The sequence below is a fragment of the Erinaceus europaeus genome, chromosome 15, assembly GCF_950295315.1.
Source record: "Erinaceus europaeus chromosome 15, mEriEur2.1, whole genome shotgun sequence".
In the NCBI taxonomy this organism is placed as follows: domain Eukaryota; kingdom Metazoa; phylum Chordata; class Mammalia; order Eulipotyphla; family Erinaceidae; genus Erinaceus; species Erinaceus europaeus.
This window is the reverse complement of record NC_080176.1, coordinates 17,141,671-17,161,149: the sequence shown is the minus strand read 5'-3', so window position 1 is coordinate 17,161,149 and position 19,479 is coordinate 17,141,671. Positions and strand designations below refer to the sequence as shown.

Sequence of the window (19,479 nt, the reverse complement as noted above, 5' to 3'; positions counted from 1 at the left end):
GGATTGGGGACTGGGGGTCAGGGGGAGATTCTGGAAGATTTGTTAACCCTGCAAAGTGGCTGGGATGGGTCAGAGATAAAGTAGAGGTTCTAGAACCAGAAAGAGGAAGAGGAAGGGTTGCTGAAGATCCAACCACAGAATGGTGGCTGCACAGGAAGTGTAATAGAAGCGGGAGGCTAGCGGCTGGCTTTTCTTTCTTTCTTTCTTTCTTTCTTTCTTTCTTTCTTTCTTTTTTTTTTTTTTTTTTTTTTTTTACCAGAGCACTGCTCTGTTCTGATATATGGTGGTGCAGGGGATTGAACCTGGGACTTTGGAGCCTCTGGCTGGAGAGTCTCTTTGCATAACCATTATGTTATCTACCCCTGCCCTAGCGGCTGGCTTTTAACCACACTGTGCATTCTGCTCATGTATGGAATGATCTTGCTGTCTTTGAAAGTATATGTAATTATTTACTGGATAGAGGCAGCATGGGGCCAGGTGGTGGTGCACCTGGCTAAGCGCACACATTGCAGTGCTCAAGGACCTGGGTTCAGGCCCCTGGCTCCCCACCTGCAGGGAGAAAGTTTCATGAATGGTGAAGCAGGGCTGCAGATGTCTCTGTGTCTCTCTCTCATCTCTCAATTTCTCTCTGTCTCTGTTCAATAGTAAAATTAATAAAAAATATTCAAAATTGGGGGCTGGGTAGTAGCACAGCAGGTTAAGCGCACATGGCACAAAGCACAAGGGCCGGAGTAAGGATCCCTGTTCGAGCCCCTGGCTCCCCACCTGCAGAGGGTCGCTTCACAAGCGGTGAAGCAGGTCTGCCTGTGTCTGTCTTTCTCTCCTCCTCTCTGTCTTTGCCTCCTCTCTCTATTTCTCTCTGTCCTGTCCAACAACAACAACAGCTATGACAACAATAACAATAATAACTACAACAAGAGCAGCAACAAGGGCAACAGAATGGGGAAAAATGGCCTCCAGGAGCAGTGGATTTATGGTGCAAGCAACAAGTCTCAGTGATAACCCTGGAGGCAATAAAATAAAATAAAATAAAATGAGAAAAAATATTCAAAATTAAAAAAGAGATATTGAAATGAAAGGGGGAGAGATAGATAGATAGATAGATAGATAGATATACAGACAGACCAACCCTGTAGCACTGCTTCACTAATTGTGAAACTTCCCCCCATAGGTGGGAACCAGGGACTTGAACCTGGGTCCATGCACATGATAGCATCTGAGCTCAACTGAGTGTGTTACTACCCAGGTCTTCGTATCATCCTTTTGAAGATTGATTGGTTTATTTCATATGAGGGATGGATGAATGGAAGGAAGGAAGGGAGGGAGGAAGGAAGGAAGGAAGGGAGGGAGGAAGAGAGGAAGGGAGGAAGGGAGGGAGGAAGGGAGGGAGGGTCCTGCTCAATTTGGTGAGGCATGGCATGGTGCCGGGATTGAACCTAGGGCCGCTGGAGTCTCGGGCACATAAGTCAGGTACACAACCACATCACTTCTCTCGATCTCTCCCCCCCCACACACACACACACAGAGAGAGAGAGAGAGAGAGAGAGAGAGAGAATGTTTCCTTAATACTCATGAGAACATGTGCAGTGAGTTTGAACTCCAGGCTATGTCTACTCAAACCAGTTTCTATTGTTGTTGTTGCATTGCTTTTTTTATTTTGATCATCTTCATCAGGTCTGAAGGTCTCTGACTGCAGACCAGAGTTTAACACAAGTCCGTCTATATCAAGAAATGCTAACTGATCTCCCCCCACACACTTTGTGGTTAGGAAGGGGTGGGGAGCTGGGGTCCCAGGTGATGAAGCATATCCATGGGCCTGCTTTCTAAAGATTGCCTTCACGTAGGTTTCTAGAAGTTTGGGACTGTTTTTTTTATTATTATTTTTATATGTTACTTATGTATTTATTTTGGATAGAGACAAATTCAGAGAGGAGGAAGAGATTGAGAGAATAAGAGCAAGAGAGACACCTGAAGCCCTGCTTCACTGCTCTTGAAGCCCCCCCCCCCCCACTGCAGGTAGAGACCTGGGGGCTTGAAGCTGGGGGCTTTTGTGCAGGGTGACGTTGTGCTTAACCAGGTGTGCCACCACCTGACCCCAGTTCTGGGAAGTTTTAAACGTTCGGAAGGGTTGCCCAAATCTCTGACCCTTTTTCCCAATAGCATGATGTATACACACCCATACACGTACACATACACATGGACCCCTGCTTGTCAACACCACAAACACCCTCACACAATCCAACTACACACACGTCTTGATCTTGGTGTGAAATCCCGTCATCACCCCTCAGACCCTCTATAAACACATCAGTGACACACACATCATGGGGATCCCACAACATTCCCCCACAGTTCATCCCTCTACTGAGGAAACTGCCCCTTTTGCCTCCCTCAGAACCTTCCTGCCCACAAGACACACCCACCTGAGACTCCCCTTCCTACCAAGTCTGAGTGATGCTGATTTACCACCGCAGACCCCGTCCTTCTGTAGCTATATTATTTCGTGGTGTCCAGGCCTCACACTCGTGTCATTCCCTACTTGTGGGTGGACTTTTTCATTCTTTCTATTACAAAGAGAAAGACAGAGACAGAGAGACACCACAGTGCTGGGGCCTCCCCTGGTGGCATGGTGCTCCGTGTGGTCAGGGACTCACATCCTGCAAAGCACTCTCCCTACTGGGAACACCCCCTCCCAGCACCATCTGTCTCTGTCTCTATTTCTTTCCACACCCAAAGCTGTCTCCATTTTTATATCTCTACGCATACAGGCACCCTCATTCACACACGCACACGCACCCATGCACATATGTCATATTTATTTCTCAGGGGATCATAATTCATCATGGAAAATTAAAAAAAAATTCCTTGGGACCAAACTTGATCCTCACCTAGGATCCGAATCTTTTTTTTTTTAAAGCATCATTTACAGCTTAAAATTTGTACAGAGGCATAAAATTCTATCTGCTTATTTTTAGCTCCTCCGAGGTTAAATATGGCCTTATTCTGAGCTCAGGCAGTGCCTGGGATTATGTAACTCTTACAGCCTGCCTCCTGACGTCAGCGCCTGCCAGGCGCTGGGTGACAGGGTGCAGGGCCCTGCCCTCGCCCGATGGTAGCAGGGGCTCAAAGTGAGGTGGGAGAGTTGCTTGTTCTGGTTTGGGGATGGAAGCTTGGGGGACTGAGGGTGTGATGCCCTCAGCCAGCCAAATGAGACTCTGAGCACAGTGAGCTCTGCTTGGTGGAGACTGATATGCTGGCCAGTATGTGAAGCACAGTTTCTTCTTACCACATCCCCCTCCCCTAGCTCCCTCTGTCACCTTTTTTTTTTATGTGACACATATGGGTCAGACATATGTGCATTATTGTTGAACACTCTCTCCAGCTCAGATGTGTATTTCTATTTTTTTTAAAGAGAAAGAAAAGCAGAAGAACAGGAGAGGAGAGACACTACAGCACCATGCCACCAACCATGGACCAATGCACCGCCCTGTCACATGTTGTCCATGGTGCTTCCATGAGGTGTCAGAGCTTGAACCCAGGACCTCACACACAGGAGGACATGCGTTCTACCTAATGAGGTAGCTCTGGCTTCCTCCGAGCTCTCTGGCTGTGAGACAAGCGTCTGAGAAGCATTTGGGGTCTTCAGATGACAGTGTTCAGTTTATCAGTCCTAATATAGAAGGACAGCTGGGTACAGAGACTAGGAGACCCAGGTGGAGAGATTGAGCTCAGTGCCTTGGGATTTATAACTCAAGCTTCCTGATAAAGGGGTCACCCTAGGGTTCCAGACACTACCTAAGGGCAGGGCTGGAGAGGACACCCTATGCTCAGGTGGGTGGGGGAGCTGAATGCTTCATTAAGCATGTGACAACTGGAGTCAGCTGCCCTTGGGTGAGACATTGCCTTCTATATATTTCGTGATTAAGAAAAGAGGTCTTTTTTTGTTTTTTAATGGAGACAGAGAGGCTGTAAGAAAGAGAGACAGAGAGAAACAAAACATCACACTGAAGCTTCTTTTAGTGTGGCGGTGACCAGGCTCGAACCCGAGTCACACACATGGACACAAAGCAGCATACTATCCAAGTGAGCTATTTCACTGGCTCATTTTGGGATTGTAAATCCATGTGTTTTTATTTATTTATTTTCACTTAAACTTTTTTTTATTAGTGACTTAATATTGATTTACAAAATTATGAGATAACAGGGTTATAATTCTGCACCTCTCCCATCATTCCCTCCATTGTCAACTGCAGGAATTCTCCTAAGGGCACAAATATGAGTTGACTACTATTTCTATAACTACACACACACACACACACACACACACACACACACACACACACACACACACACACACACACTTTTTTTTCTATGTTCCTGTCTTCCTTTCCAAGTCATACCTACATATATTGCTACTTCCAACTGTCTTTCCTTTTTCCCTCTTCTCATGGCCAAAATTCTTTTTGGGGTGCAGAAGGTGGGAATTCTGGCTTCTGTCATTGCTTCTCCACTGGACATGAGCATTGGCAGGCTGATCCATACCCTCAGCATCTCAAGTTTGGAAGCTACTGTTTGCCCTAATCCAGCACTTTATTATTATTAGCAATATTAGCATTATTACTGAGACTCAGTACCTCCATGACCAATCTACCACTATCAATGGTCAATTTTTTCCCTTTAAGTTTTTCTTTTGGATAGAGACATTTAGAAATTGAAAGGGTGAGCTAGAGGAGGAGAGAGACACCTACAGCATTGCTACATTACTTGTGAAGCTTCCCCCCTCCCCCTACATGTAGGGAGTGGGGGGGGGGGCTTGAATCAGGTCCTGGTTATTTGCACTCAACTGAGTGCACCACTCCCCAGCCCTGAATCCATTTAAAAAATATATTTCTGTGTTTCAAGTTAGAGAAGGATCCACTTTCACTCTCTGGCACATGTATGTTCAGTTTCCCTAGCATTATTTTTGGGGGTCAGTGGGGGGGATTTATCTTTGTCTATCTTATAGTCACGATTCTCTGTCATTGATAAGTGTTGATACATGTGTGGACTTTATCGAGCTGAGTGTCTATTTTTATTGTGGCAGAGTTAGACCACTTTAGCTGAAGGGAGAGAGAGGGAGAGAATTCGTAACAAACTCCAAAAAAAAAAAAAAAAAAAGATGAGAGCGGTCAACTTCAATTCCTGTGTGTTCTGGGAACCTTAGAATCATCACCTGGGAGCTTAGAGATGAAGAACTGCAGTCCTTCCCCATTTTATAATGGCATGCTTCATTTGCATAAAAGAGCTCAGGGAGACATGTGGTGACACTCCCCCCCCGCCCCCCCAGTAGAGTTGGCGACAGGAAAGTCAGGCGAAGCCATGAGTGTCTGTGAACACTTGATGCCTTTGTCTGGCTTTGACTATGGCCGAGGAAGAAGTGACAGGCTGGCATTTTATGGCAGATGCTCTCAAGAACACACCTTTGGGATCGAGCCAGAAATGCTGATGGGAAACATGGTGTGACAGACATCCACTGGACGGTTCCACTCACAGTTAGAGCATAGATAATTGAAGCAGATCTCAACTTGCAAAAAACAGTCACCAAATTCACTTCTTAGGGTTTGTTTATTCTTTGCTCAGACTTCATAAAAGCCATGGTGGAGCTCAGAGCTGCAAGCACACACATGAAACTATACCCCTGAAATCTTATAATTTTGTAGAACAGTGATGACTCACTCATAATTATTTTGAAAGGTTACACATCTATCTCTCTGACCTTTTTACTGAATTCCAAATTCTACATCATCTTCCTTTTGGTGCTCATCTTAAATCTCCCCCTCCCTTTGTTTAAGTTTCATTCGTGCCTTAATACTGATTTCCTTTAAAAAACTATTTGTAAAATAGAAAATATCAACAAAAACCATAGAATAAAAGGGGTGAAATTCCACACATTTCTCACCACCAGAGATCCATATCCCATCACCTCCACTGGAAGATTTCCTATTTTTTTTTATCTCTCTGGGAGCATGGACCCAGGGTCATTATGGGGTGCAGAAGGTGAGAGGTCTGGTTTCTGTAATTGCTTGCCCGATGGACATGGGCATTGATAGTTTAAGCCATACACCCAGCCTGTCCATATCTTTCCCTACTAGGGCAGCGCTTTGAAGAGGTGGGGTTCCAGGGTACATTGGTGAGCTTGTCTGTCTGGGCGAGTCAGGTTGACATCATGGTAGCATCTGCAACTTGGTGTTTGGAACATGTATTACTTTGCTTCCTACTTTCTTGTGGGACTCGGTTCAGTAGTTCTTGTAAGGTGGGGTTGATTGTGGCAAATTCCTTTAGTTCTTGAATATTTGAGAAAACCTTTATTTCTCCCTCATATTTGAAGGATAATTTTGCAGTATACAATATTCGTGGCTGGAACTCTCTCTCCTTTAGAACTTTGAATATGTCATTCCACTCTCTCCTTGCCTCTAGAGTTTGAGAAGAGAAATCTGATGAAAGTCTTATAGCTCTGCCTTTGTATGTAACTTCTTCCCCTAGCATCCAGCAAAATTTTTTTTCCTTGTTGTTGACTTTTGATAGTTTTATAATAATGTGCCATGGCGTTGGTCTTTTTGTATTTATAAACCAGGGTGATTGTTCTGCCTCTTGAATGAGAATGTTCTGATGGTTTCCTAAGTGAGGGAAGTTCTCAGCTAAAATTGCTCTGAAAATGGACTCTGGGCTTTTAACGTTGTTCTTCTCTTCAGATATACCAACCACTCTTATCGTCGATCTTTTGAAGGAGTCTGCAGTTTCACAGGGAGTTGCTTCAGTCTTTCTGAACCATTTCTCTCCCTCATCTTTGAATTGAAAGAGTCAAAACCTTCTACCTGGGCATGGGTTGCATTTAGAGTGTCTTTTATTCCTTTTATTCCTTCAGTTCTGACTGAAGTACTTCTTTCAAGATTTGACGATTCTTAGTGAACTCTGTTATAAGTTCCTCTCTTATGTGTTTTAATTCCATAGTAACCTTCTCTTTTAATTCTTGTTTAATTTCTTGGAGAGTCCTCATAATGAGCTCTGTGTAGTCTGTCTCTGAGAGTCTAAATCTGTAATTCCTTGGATTTCCTGTTTCGTTTCTGTCTGGCTGATAGGGCATAGTTGGCTGTTTAGTTCTGTTTCTCTACTTGCGCATTTTTTGTGCTGGTTATTGATGGCCGGCAGGTGGTGCTATTGTGATTTTTAGGTTTCTCTTGTTTGTATGATCTGAAGCGGGTGGGATGGGGTGGAGGGGTGGTTGTTTTGGGCTGTCTTGTGGTCACAAATGCCCTGTTTTATGTTGTGTCCTTGCCTTGAATTCAAAAGCCTAAAGCCCCCCTGAGTTGAAGACTGAGAAGTTTTAAGCCCCTGTCTCTTTTCTTCCGGTACTAGGAACAGTGTTGCTTGCTGTGCTTAAAGTGAAATCCTCAAAATCGTGCAGCTCACCTTCATGCTGCGCAGAACTCTGATTTGACTTTGCTGTTCCTCAACTCGCGCCCACACCCCCTTTTCACTCCAACTACACGTGAGCACCCCCCTGGGTTTGCAGAATTTTCGGCTGTACATTATGACTTCAGTTGGGTCTCTTGTTGTATTTATTTGTTGTTTTGGGACGAGGTGATTTGGTCCCAGTTATTCCATGGTCATGCCTCCCAGAAGTCCTTGATTTTCAAAATTATAAGATAGCAGGGTGTGGTTCTGCACCATTCCCACCACCAGAGTTCTGTGTCCCCATTTCCTCCATTGGAAGCTACAGTAGTTCTCACAAGGTCACAGATATGGGTAGACTATTATTTCTTCTTTTTTAAAAAAATATTTATCCTCTTTTGTTGCCCTTGTTGTTTTATTGTTGTAGTTATTATTGATGTTGTTGTTGGATAGGACAGAGAGAAATGGAGAGAGAAGGGGAAGATGGGGGGGAGAGAAAGACACCTGCAGACCTGCTTCACTTCCTGTCAAGTGACGCCCCTGTAGGTGGGGAGCTGGGGGTTCGAACCGGGATTCTTAAACTGGTCCTTGCGCTTCACGCCACATGCACTTAACCCGCTGCACTACCGCCCAACTCCCTCTATTATTTCTTCTATACCTATCTCTATTTATATATATTTGCCTTTTTTTTTTCCATGTAGTCCTGCACTCTCTTCCCTTCTAAGTCAAACCCACACCTGTTAATATTTCCGTGTCTTTCCTCTTTTACTCTTCTTTCTCCAGGCCTCGATGGATTTGGAGTTCAGAGCCCTCTGGTCATCTTCTCCCTATCATTTCACCCCCTCTGGTAATATGGACCAAAATTCTTTATGGGACACAGAAGGTGGGAGGTCTGGCTTCTGTAATTGCTTCTTTGCTGGACATGGACGCTGGCAGGTGTATCCATACCCCCAGACTGTTTCTGTCTTTCCCAAGTGGGATAGAGCTTTGGGGCGATAAGGGTCTGGGACACATTCGTGAGGTTGTCTTCATCTTGAAATTCTCTCTCAGACTCTACCCTAACCTTTCCAGGCTGAAGTAGCAAGCTAAGGGTAACTTTTTAATTTCTCGCATGGTTTCTAGAACCAGGTCACCTTGGGTCAAATGCCAGCTCTCTCATCTGTGAGCTCTAGATTACTCCACTCCTCTTGTGCTTCCCAGGCCTACAATAAGATGCTGTGATGGTGGAATGAGATCATCACGATAGAGCTTAGGATGACACTGGACACCTGGGCACACTCAGCGGTGATCATCTTTATTTTCATCGCCATTTTTTAAGACCAAGATTAATTCCTTTAAAAAAATTTTAAGTTAATTTTATTAGCTTATTGGATACAGACAGCCAGAAATTGAGAGGGAAGGGGTGATGGTGGGGGGAGACCAAGAGTCACCTGCAACACTGACTGCTTTGCCACTCTCAAAGCTTTTCCCCTGCAGGTACTTGACCAGGGGCTTGAGTCCTTGCGCATTGTAACATGTGCTCTCAACCAGGTGCGCCACCACCGGTGCCCCAAGCCTGATTCTCTGTGTGGCTATTTCATTTGCAGGCCCATTACCTTTCTATCCCATTCTCATTCATAAGCAGAGGAAGTCCTACAAATGGGTCAACAAAAGCAGGGGGGGGGTGTCCCAAACTTTTTGATCTTCAGTGGACTGTACCATCTCTCCTTTTGGCAGAAGAAGAGAGCCCCACTTCTTATGGTCATGCTATAGAGACCCCACTCCCTTTCACACCACAGCCACTAATACATGTTCCCTTAAATCTTCCGAGTGTCTGTCTCTACTGCTTGCTATGCTAGAGAGAAGGTTCCCGTTCATGTGGCTGCATGATAGCATCTTCACAAACTCCAAACCAAATGTTTCCCGGGCGTAATCAGCAGACAAGGTCATTTCTCTCCTTTGGAAACTGTTGGATTTGTCTGCTGGTCACTCTGCACATTAGGTTGTACGTCCTCTATGGCCTTGCCCTTTAGAGTATCATCGCCATGAAAACAGGACCTTGGGTCAGCCAACACTTAGTCATTTGCTCAGCAAAATGGACACATGTGATTGAGTTACTGGGACCCTGGGTGGCAGAGAGTCTGACTTATTCCATCTCCACCGCCCCAGAGTTTCTGATGAAAAGGTAGGAGGAGTCACATGGTTTAAATGGGCAAATAGGCAGCAACAGCAGTCTGTTATGCAGATTCTACCTGTAGGGATTGGCATGGTCCCTAGATTAAATTATGTGAGAAAAAAGATGAGGGGGGGGGAGCAGGAACCTTATTTCCTGTATATTACCATAGTGCTTTTTGTTCATTCAGTATAATGAGATAAAGGGGGTAGTTTCCACAGTGGGACTGTGAAAATACCCAGAGATGCATATAACAAGTCTACCACTCCCTAGAAATAAATTCATCTGCTCGAGCTATTTTTTTCAGGTTGAATTTTTTTTCCCCTTCCAAAATAAATCCTCTCCCCTGCATATGAGTCAAGAGAGGTTGTCAGTATGCCTGCCTTTCATATGGAAAGCTCTGTGGCTTTCTCTGCCCTTCTCCCCATGTCTCTCTTTGGAACTGAATCTCTCAGGGACCCTTGGGTGCAGGCAACAGAAATGGAGCCTGGGTAACTTGAACAAGACAAGGATCTGTTGAAAGGAGGATGGGTGCACTCCCAGAATCAGAGGAAACTCTAGAGACAGCCCTACCTGAAAAGGGCAGTGGGCAAGAAAGTCAGACCACTGCGACCTAAGGGCATCTTCTATCCTTGAGATGATTGAATTTGAGGGACTGGGGTGGTGGTGCACCCAGTTAAGTGCACATAGTACTAAGCACAGGGACCTGCACAAAGCTCTGGGTTTAAGCCTCCAGCACTCCACCTTCAGGGTGCTTCACAATTGGTGAAGTAGGTCTACAGGTGTCTTCCCCCCTCCCCCCGTACAATAAAATGGAAAAATGGCCGCCAGAAGCAGCAGATTCACAGTCTTGACACCAGCAGTAACCTAGAAGGCAAAAAAAAAAAAAAAAGATTGAACTTGAAGAACCATTTTCTTTTCTTTCTTTTTTTGCCTTCAGGGTTATCACTAGAGCTCAGTGACTGCACTGTGAATCCACTACTCTTGTGGCCATTTTTTAAAAAAAATTTTGTGATAGGACAGAGAGAAATTGAGAGGGGAAGGGAAGATAGAGAGGGAGAGAGAAAGACAGACACCTGCAGACCTGCTTCACCGCTTGTGAAGCAACCCCTTGCCAGTGGGGAGTTGGGGGCTCAAACAGGGGTGATCCTTATGCGGGTCCTTGCGCTGCGTACTGTGTGCACTTAACCTGGTGTGCCACCACCTGGCACCTAAACCATTTCCCATTATGGGGTCTATCACCAAACTCAAGATTCAGGAACAGGGTGAATGTCTGGCCCACCTTGATTCACATGGTCAAGTCTTGATTAGGCTAGGCTAGAAGACCCGTGTGGGTAGATTGACCAAGACTGAGAACATACAGGCTGCTAGCCAGTTGACTTTAGATAAGAAGGTTGTGATAGATCACCCATGGAAAGAAGCTATTGCCATCACAAGGGTCCTTTCAGTATGGAGAAGACAGGCAGGAGGGTGGCGGAGTGATGCATTGTGGGAAAAACTATCTTCTCAGTGTAAGAGGACCATGAGATAAAGAACGAGAAAAGTCTTTAAGACTAGAACATCTTAAAGAAAATATTCTCCCCTGGAGTCTCCACAAAGATCTCTTGACATATTGACTTCAGCTATGTGAAACCCTTTGAGGACTTCTGGCGTTCAGCTTTATGAAGTTATGAGCTTGGCCTATTTTAAGCCATACAGTGGCTCTTTTTCAGAGCAGTGATAGGAAGTAGAGACTGATATCCTTCAGGAAAAACAGCCCACAAAGGCTGGTGCCTGGTATCTGTTTCCAGGTCAGAATTTTCATAGAAGCCTCAGTGGTTGCAACCCACTCAGGGATGAAGAGCCAGAGTGTGGTGCTTGATAAATGTTGGCACCATAGATTGTAGAGGTCTACTGTCCCCCATTGTCATAGAACCCGTTTGTGGAGCTCCAATGGGAGACTTGGGGGCGGGGGGAGTGCCTTCCAAGACTTAGAGAACACCCACGCCTCCCCCCAATACCAACTCCACCCCTAAGCTCTAGCACACAGAGGAATGTGGCCCTTAAGATGGGTCCAAGCCTGATGTTCTAGGATGTTTGCCCGACTTTTTCTCTGCAGGGGGAGACAATCCTATGCTCCTGTCATTGTTCACTGTGATGGCACTTCTGCTTGTGGAAGCAGGGTCCTCCCCCACCCCAGCCCCGCAGTGTTTGAGAGCAGCTCATCTCAGCAAACTAGTCCGTTCCCATCAGAAGGCTTGTGTTGTGATATAATTACATTTGCGAAGCAGATGGATCATCCATCAGCACGTGGCTGCTGCAGAGAGAGGCAACAGATCCGGTGGCTGCTCTGGGCTGGGGGTGGAGTTTTCAGAGCCCCTCTCTGCTCCCAGATAAGAGCCCTCTAGTTTGTGTCTCTGATGCTTTTGCAAGGAGGGTGGCGGTGGAGGAGATAAACCCAGAGGCTCAGAGAAAGGTAATTAATATTTATTAAGCCTCTGCTTAGTGTTGGCCACTGTCCTGGCCTCATTTAAGAATTACGACAGACATAAGAAGTGAGTTTTAAAAACATATTTATTGATTTATTTGGATAGAGGCAGAAAGAAATTGAGAGGGAAAGGAGAGGCAGAGAAAGAGAGATACCTGCAGCACTGCTTCACTGCTTTCAAAGCTTTCCCCCTGCAGGTGGAGACTTGGGGGGAGGGGAGGACTCGAACCTGGATCCTGTACGTGAGAACATATGCCCAACCAGGTGTGCCGCAGCCTGGCCACCATCTAAGAAAGGAGTTTTTTTTTTTTTTTTTTTAAAAAAAAACTTTATTTTTTTTAATTATCTTTATTTATTGGATAGAGACATCCAGAAACTGAGAGTGAAGGGGGAGATAGAGGGAGAAAGACAGAAGGACACCTGCAGCCCTGCTTCACCACTTGCGAAGCTTTCCCCCTGCAGATGGGGACCGGGGGCTCAAACCCAGGTCCTTGCACATTGTAACCTGTGCGCTCAGCCAGGTGCGCCACCACCCGGCGCCAGAAAGGAGTTTTAAGGATTCCCACATGACAGGTGAGGAAAAAAGACCGAAAGAAGGCAAGTGATAGGCTTACTGACACTATTTGGCAGGTGACCATTTGTACTGCCCGTCTAAGATTGTCTAGTCTTCCTCTCAGGAAGGTCTCTGTGGTGTCTGTACTCTCCATAGTCTGAGTTCCCTTGCCTGACCATTGCATATGGAGAGAAGGCTGTGACATGTTGGCAGGCAAGTGTAAGAAGAAATGAAACAGTTCTCTTGGCAGGGGGGTTGGAAGCTTGAAGACTTGATGCTTAACCTGCTGGATGGGTTTCCACTGTGGTGACAAGAAGTGCTTCAGATCAGGGCTTCTCTGTCAGCTGGGTCTTGGCTTTAGGGTGTGCCATGGAGCACAAGCCCCAGCCAGGAGATGAAAGACATAAATCTTGAGTTAGGAACAAAGCGTTGCTTTAAGGCACTGAAATGTTTGAGGCTGTTTCGGTGTGTGACTGTGTCTAATAGGACTCCTACAAAGACGATGTAGGGTTCAACCCTTTAGTTGTCTGACCCTTAAATTTAGGCTTCAAAAAGCTTATAGGAACCATCTTGGCTCCTTGGTCATCTTCTTTGTTGAGGAGACATCAGGCTTTTGCCCCTGATTCTTGACTCAGCTGCATCTGTGAAGGGTCCCATGGTGCTTGTGTGGTCGGTCTATTGTCTTTCTCAAGGAGAACGCAAAGATGGCGACCCCACCCCTCTCCGTGTCCCTCCTGGCGCACGGGGTTTCTCGCGTCACAGATGCTCTTGAGATATTTCTGGCAGGAGTTAGGGGGCAGATTGAAGTGGTTGAGATGTAAAGGAGTCAGGATCCGATGGGTTGACACAGGAGAGCCCGAGTCCCACTGGAATCATATGGAATGGAAGCAAGTGGAGAGAGAACCAGCTGAGCTGGAGTTGACTGGGTTGAGCTGGAGCTCAAACGGGATGGGAGGGCATCGGTAGAACATCTGGGAGTGAACTCTGTGCAACAGTGTGGAGTTAAAATGCCAAAACACAGGGTGAGGGAATAGCACGACGGTTATGTGAAAGACTTTCAAGCCTGAGGCATCAGAGGTCCCAGGTCCAAACCCTGGGCACACACATGCATGCATGCCTGAGCGAAGCAGTGCTCTGGTAAAAACAACAACCATATCAAATAGAATCGACTAGACTGGATGAAGCATTACTAGTTATTGGATCAAAGGTAAGGCTGCGATAAAATGGAGTTGGGCGTGATCATTTCATTCTCATCATTTATTCAAACCCCACTGCCCTGGGGACATACTTTTTGATTGATTTAACATGGGTTCACAAGGCTATATGAATTTAGGAGTATAGTTTCACTCACCACACCCACCACCAACATCCCTCTGCCATCACCCCAAGCAGAACCTTCTACCTATCCCCTTACTCTCCCCCCTCCATTATTCCCTTGGCTCACCACCATAGTTTTCATAGAATAAAGGAGTCAGTTTGGTTGGTATTACCGTTTGCAAGGTCATTTGTTTTAACCAGCTGTCGTTCCCATATTAGTGAGACCATCTGGTCTCTCATTGCTCAACTTCTCCTCCTTATCATCATCACCTTCAGCTCCATCCATTTTTCTGGGGACCATTTTTGAGGACCGTTAATAGTTGACATACTGTTGAGAGAGCCCCTTGTTAATGAGATGTGCTCTCTACCAGGAAGATGATTTCTGTCGTCTCCTTAGTCGGGTGCAACTGCTTCAGGGCTGGGATCTGCTATGTGTACACACATGCGCACACACAGAGACTGTGAGTAGGCAGTGACCCCAGTTGGGGAATCCCTGACCCCTCACTTTTGAACCTATTAGCCATCCCAGGGGCCCTGGGGAGATGTTGTTGGGTCAGGGGGCATCTGGCCAATTCTGTTTGGGGAAGTGTGTCTTTCTGTGCCACCAGCTTCCCTGCCTCTCTCTGATTTTTCTCTTGCTGCCCCCCGGTCTCTGTTCCCTGTATAGTAACAAGAGAATTTCTTTGCTTTTTTATTTTTTTTCTTCTCTCCCAGAATGAGAGAAATGTACTTGGAAACAGTTGCCGAGGGAGCAATCTTATTTTTGAAAGAGAGAGAGAGAGAGAAAAGAAAGAAATAAACTATATATATATATAATAAGACTGTGTTTTTGGAGATGCCAGAGTGGAGTGAGCCTTATTTAGTGTGTAGGGTGGTGGGGATGTGTTTACACAGCAAGAAAATGCAGGCTGGGTGCCTGCTGCATCTTTAGTGACTGAGCTTTTGAGAAGACTTTATGATCTCCCTGAGTTCATCCCTACTCCCTCTAGCCCAGGAAAGTGTGTCTTCCTGGACTTATTCATGGCGCTTGGGTGAAGGAGCAGCAAACTGACAGCCAGCCTGAGCTTCCCTCTCCCTCGTAGGTGGCGTCTCTGCAGCTCAGATGGAGCTGGGCACACAGGGAGCTGAGCTGAGCTGTACGCCCCATGATGGCAGCAGGGACCAACCCGAGGCGGCTTTGGCAGGGCGCTTGGGACAAAGCCTGGAAGTGCGGGGCTGCCTCAGGCCTGTGTTCCTTAACTCTGTGTGTGTGTGTGTGCCCATGCCCAACCCCGCACATGCCCACTCAAAGGTCCAGCTGTGTGCACATGGCAAGTCGTGTCCCTGGCTGCCTGGCACACCTGCTTATGCACAGGACCCCTCACACACCTCTGCTTTGCAAGCGCACAGCCAGCTACAGTGTCACGTTTGCACACAATTCCCATGCACTGTGCACAAGCCAGATATCATGAAGGCATCAAGGAAAGGACACTCACAGGAGGGGATGGGACAGAGAGGGAGGGAGGGAGAGAGAGAGAGAACGAGTTTTGAACATATTTTATTTTAATGAGACAAATACAGAAAGAGACCAAAACGCTGCTCAGGTCTGGCTTGTGGTGGTGCCAGAGATTGAACTTGAGACCTCAGAGCCTCAGGCTTGTGAATTTTTTGCAGAAGCTTGGTGTTGTTGCCCTCCCCCCCCCCAAGATATACAGTCAAAATGTGGAAGTGATTTGCAAATTTCCTTTGGAAACCTGGCCACAAATGTGTAGGCAGGCAGCAGGGAAGCCTGAGCGGAGCTCACTTCTGTGGGCTTTTCTACACGACTCTTTCTCAGCTCTGTTCTCTACTGCTGTCTCTTCTTGTTGCTGTCTGAATCCTGACCTTCTGAGAGTGCTAAGCATTCATTCATTCATTCATTCATTCATTCATTCATTCATTCATTTATTCTCTCACTCATTTCGTGAACATGCTGCCCAGTGTAGGCTGGGTGCGGTACTGGACATGGGGCAGTGCAACAAACCAGTTTCCCTTCTTAAGAGCTTCTGTTCTGTGCTGGCACTGCTCTGATGAGCTCCACATCCAGACCAGGGATACCTGGGTTCAAATACCAGTGACGCCAATTAGTCACTGTCATTGGACAAGCAACTGAGCCTCTCAGCGCCCTGCTTCCCCACAGAGGTCACTGAAGGACACGTCTCACACGGTTCAGCGAGGAGGGAAAGAATTCCTCTGTGAGAGACCTTTGAGATGGGACTTGGGCCTGTTCTGAGTGCTGGGTGTTGTCCCCGCAGCTGGCATCGCCCCTTTCAGGTGTGTCACCCAGTGCAGCTACCAGAGCTCTGAATGTTGGACGAAGACACTGCCTCTGAGCTGGCTTCCATGTTTGCTCCCAGGAAGGGGGAACCCCAGCTCTTACCCTTCACCCCCCACCCACCAGTTAGTTTCTGCTCCTAGTCCTCTGGAAACTGCCGATGATAAAGAGGTTTGGGTGAGCAGGGCTGTGTGGAGACCCAGTGAGCTCACTCTGCAGTGGAGCACAGGACTTGCATGGATAGCGTCGCAGTTTCCATCTCTGGCAATGCAGGGCTGAGATGTGCTCTGGTCTTCCTCTTCCACTCCAAAGGTAAACAGTCAATCTTTTTTTTTTTTTTTTTTAGCCTCCAGGGTTATCGCTGAGGCTCAGTGACTGCCTTATGAATCCACTGCTCTGAGAGGCTATTTTTCCTCCTCGTTACCCTTGTTGTTTATTGTTGTTATTATTGTTGTCATTGTTGCTGGACAGGACAGAGAGAAATTGAGAGGGGAAGACAGGGGGAGAGAAAGACAGACACCTGCAGACGTGCTTCACCGCTTGTGAAACGAACCCCCCCCCCCCGCAGGTGGGGAACGGGGGCTCGAACTGGGATCCTTGCTCTGGCCCTTGTGCTTTGTGCCAGGTGCACTTAACCCACTGCGCTACCACCCAGCCCCCTGTTGTTGTCTTAATTGCCACCAGACTTATCACTGGGGCTCAGTAATGGCACTATGAATTCACTGCTCCTGGCAGCTATTTTCTGCACCCCCTATTCTATTTGATAGGATAGAGGTTAACTGAGAGGGGAGGGAGAGAGAAAGAGACAGTTGCAGACTGGGGCTTCGTGACTTGTGAAGCTTTCCTGTTGCTGGTGGACAGCAGGGGCTCGAACTTGGGTCCTTGAGCATGTTAACGTGCACACTCTAAGGAGTGTGCCACCCGTTGGCCCCAATATGCCTTTTTAAATTTTTTAAAAATTTTAGTATTTTTATTTACTTATTATTGGATAGAGATAGAGAGAAATTTGGATGGGAGGCAAGATAGGGAGGGAAAACAGGCAGAGAGACACCTGCAGCCCTGCTCCACCACAGGAAGCTTTCCCCCTGCAGATGGGGACCAGGGGCTCGAACCTGGGCCCTTGCTCACTGCAGTATGAGTACTTATCCTGATGTGCCACCAGCTGCATATATATATATACATATATGTAAATATATATTTAAATATATATATTTAATGGGGTGTGAAGCAAGGAAGTCAGGAGACTCAGATATGAGCAGGTCTGGTGGGATGGTTTCAGCTTGTGCTTTTTGGGCAAAGTTTGGGCACCTCCCTGGGCTCTGTTTAAAAGGTATCACCTGGCCTAAGAGAAAACATAATGGTCATACTAAAAGGCTCTCAAGGCTGAGGTTCCATGGTTCCAGGTTCAGCCCCTTCCCACCCCCCATAAGCCAGAGCTGAGAAGTGCCCTTGTTAAAAAAAGTAAAGTACGGGGCAAGGCAGTGACACACCTGGTCGAGTGTGATGTCTGAACAGTGCCCCCCAGGTGAGTAGCTTGGTCAGTGTGGAAGTGGGGGTGGGGACAACTTATTCTTTATGATGTCACTTAAGGGTCTGGCCCCTACCCCTCAGGGATTTTATATCATCCGAATCAACTTGTGCCTGTGTCTGACCCCCACTTCCAGCCTGGACCCTAACACTACCCCCTACCCCTTCATGCTCTGATTTATTTCTGAGCAAATTCTTTTATTTATATTGGATAGAGACAGAGAGAAATTGAAAGGGAAGGGGGAGATAGAAAGGAGGAGACAAAAAGAGACCCCCTATAGCACTCTTTCACCACTTGTGAAGCTTTCCCCCTGCAGATGGGGACTGGGGTCTTGAACCCGGGTCTTGCGAATTAATGTGTGTACTCAACCAGATGTGCCACCACCTGGGCCCCTGTGCAACTTCTCTTAACCTCCTTTGCAATGTTTCTGATCAGCCTGTGTCTTCTGTGGCTCTCTTCCCACCTCAACCCCTTGCAGCTAAGATGCTACTTCCACGTGGACTCAAAGGCATTGTTTACTCCTAGCTATCCCGAGCCTCGTGTGGTGATCCTGCCCCACAGTTAGGACCCGGGCAGCAAGGAACTGGCCTTCTGTACTGTAGACCTTTGTCCCTCTGAATCTTAGAGCTTCCTGCCTCCAGAGTCAGTGAACTCTGCAGGGATTCATTTCATAGAAGATAAGGTTCTGCCTGGGTTAGGAGGGAGAGACTTTGGCTTCTCCCCCTATAAGAAAGAACCCATGTCTGGTGATACATTTTTTTCCCCTCTCAGTACTAGAAATGCAAGCTGTCTAAAGGTTGGGGTTTGGACAGTTGATCTGGGGAACAGGAGACGTGATGACTGAGGCGAGCTTCAGATAGAACTCTTGGTCAGAAATGACTTAGGCCTTATCCTCAGTCAGGTCACTTATAAGGGTCAGTGAAAGTAGGCAGAAGGGCAGACATTTGAAAAGGACAGGCAAAGAGCCTTTTCTTGGTAACAGGGAAATGTATATCCTTCTTGGATTCCTGAAGGCCTAGATGATGAAGACTTCAGTTGAATAAATTCAAGTTTGTAATGTGAGGGCACATTACTATAGTCCCCCGGAAACAAGGACTAGAAGGATTCACGTGGATGTTTTGTTCATTAAGAAAAACATTTAGAAAGGAATAACAAGAGGGGCAGAGCAGTGGCATGACCAGTCGTGTGCACATATTAATTACCATGCACAAGGACCCAGGTTCAAGTCCCCAGTGCCCATTTATAAGAGGGAAGCTTCATGAATGGTGAAGCAGTGCTACAGGTCTCTCTCTCTCCTTCCCTATCTCCCCTTTTCCTCTCAGTTTCTTTCAGTCCTATAAAATGAAAGTAAGGGGGAGTCAGGCAGCAGCGCAGCGGGTTAAGCACAGGTGGCGCAAAAACGCAAGGACCGGCGTAAGGATCCCGGTTCGAGCCCCCGGCTCCCCACCTGCAGGGAAGTTGCTTCACAGGCGGTGAAGCAGGTCTGCAGGTATCTATTTTTCTCTCCCCCTCTCTGTCTTCCCCTCCTCTCTCCATTTCTCTTTGTTCTTTCTAACAAAGACGACATCTATAACGACAACAATAAACAACAAGGGCAACAAAAGGGAAGAAATAGCCACCAGGTGCAGTGGATTTGTAGTGCAGGCACTGAGCCCCAACAATAGCCCTGGAGGCAAAAAAAAATGACAGTAAGGAAGGAAGGAAAAGGAAAGGGGTAAGGAAGGAAGGGGGAAAGAAG

At 46.7% G+C, this 19,479-nt stretch overlaps 1 protein-coding gene across 2 annotated transcripts in view; it reads left to right on the top strand.

Moving 5' to 3' along the window:
• The window catches only part of SHISA9 (shisa family member 9), a 291,935-nt gene that overhangs the window by 206,725 nt on the left and 65,731 nt on the right, over positions 1–19,479 (top strand). The gene's annotated exons all lie outside the window — the stretch shown is intronic.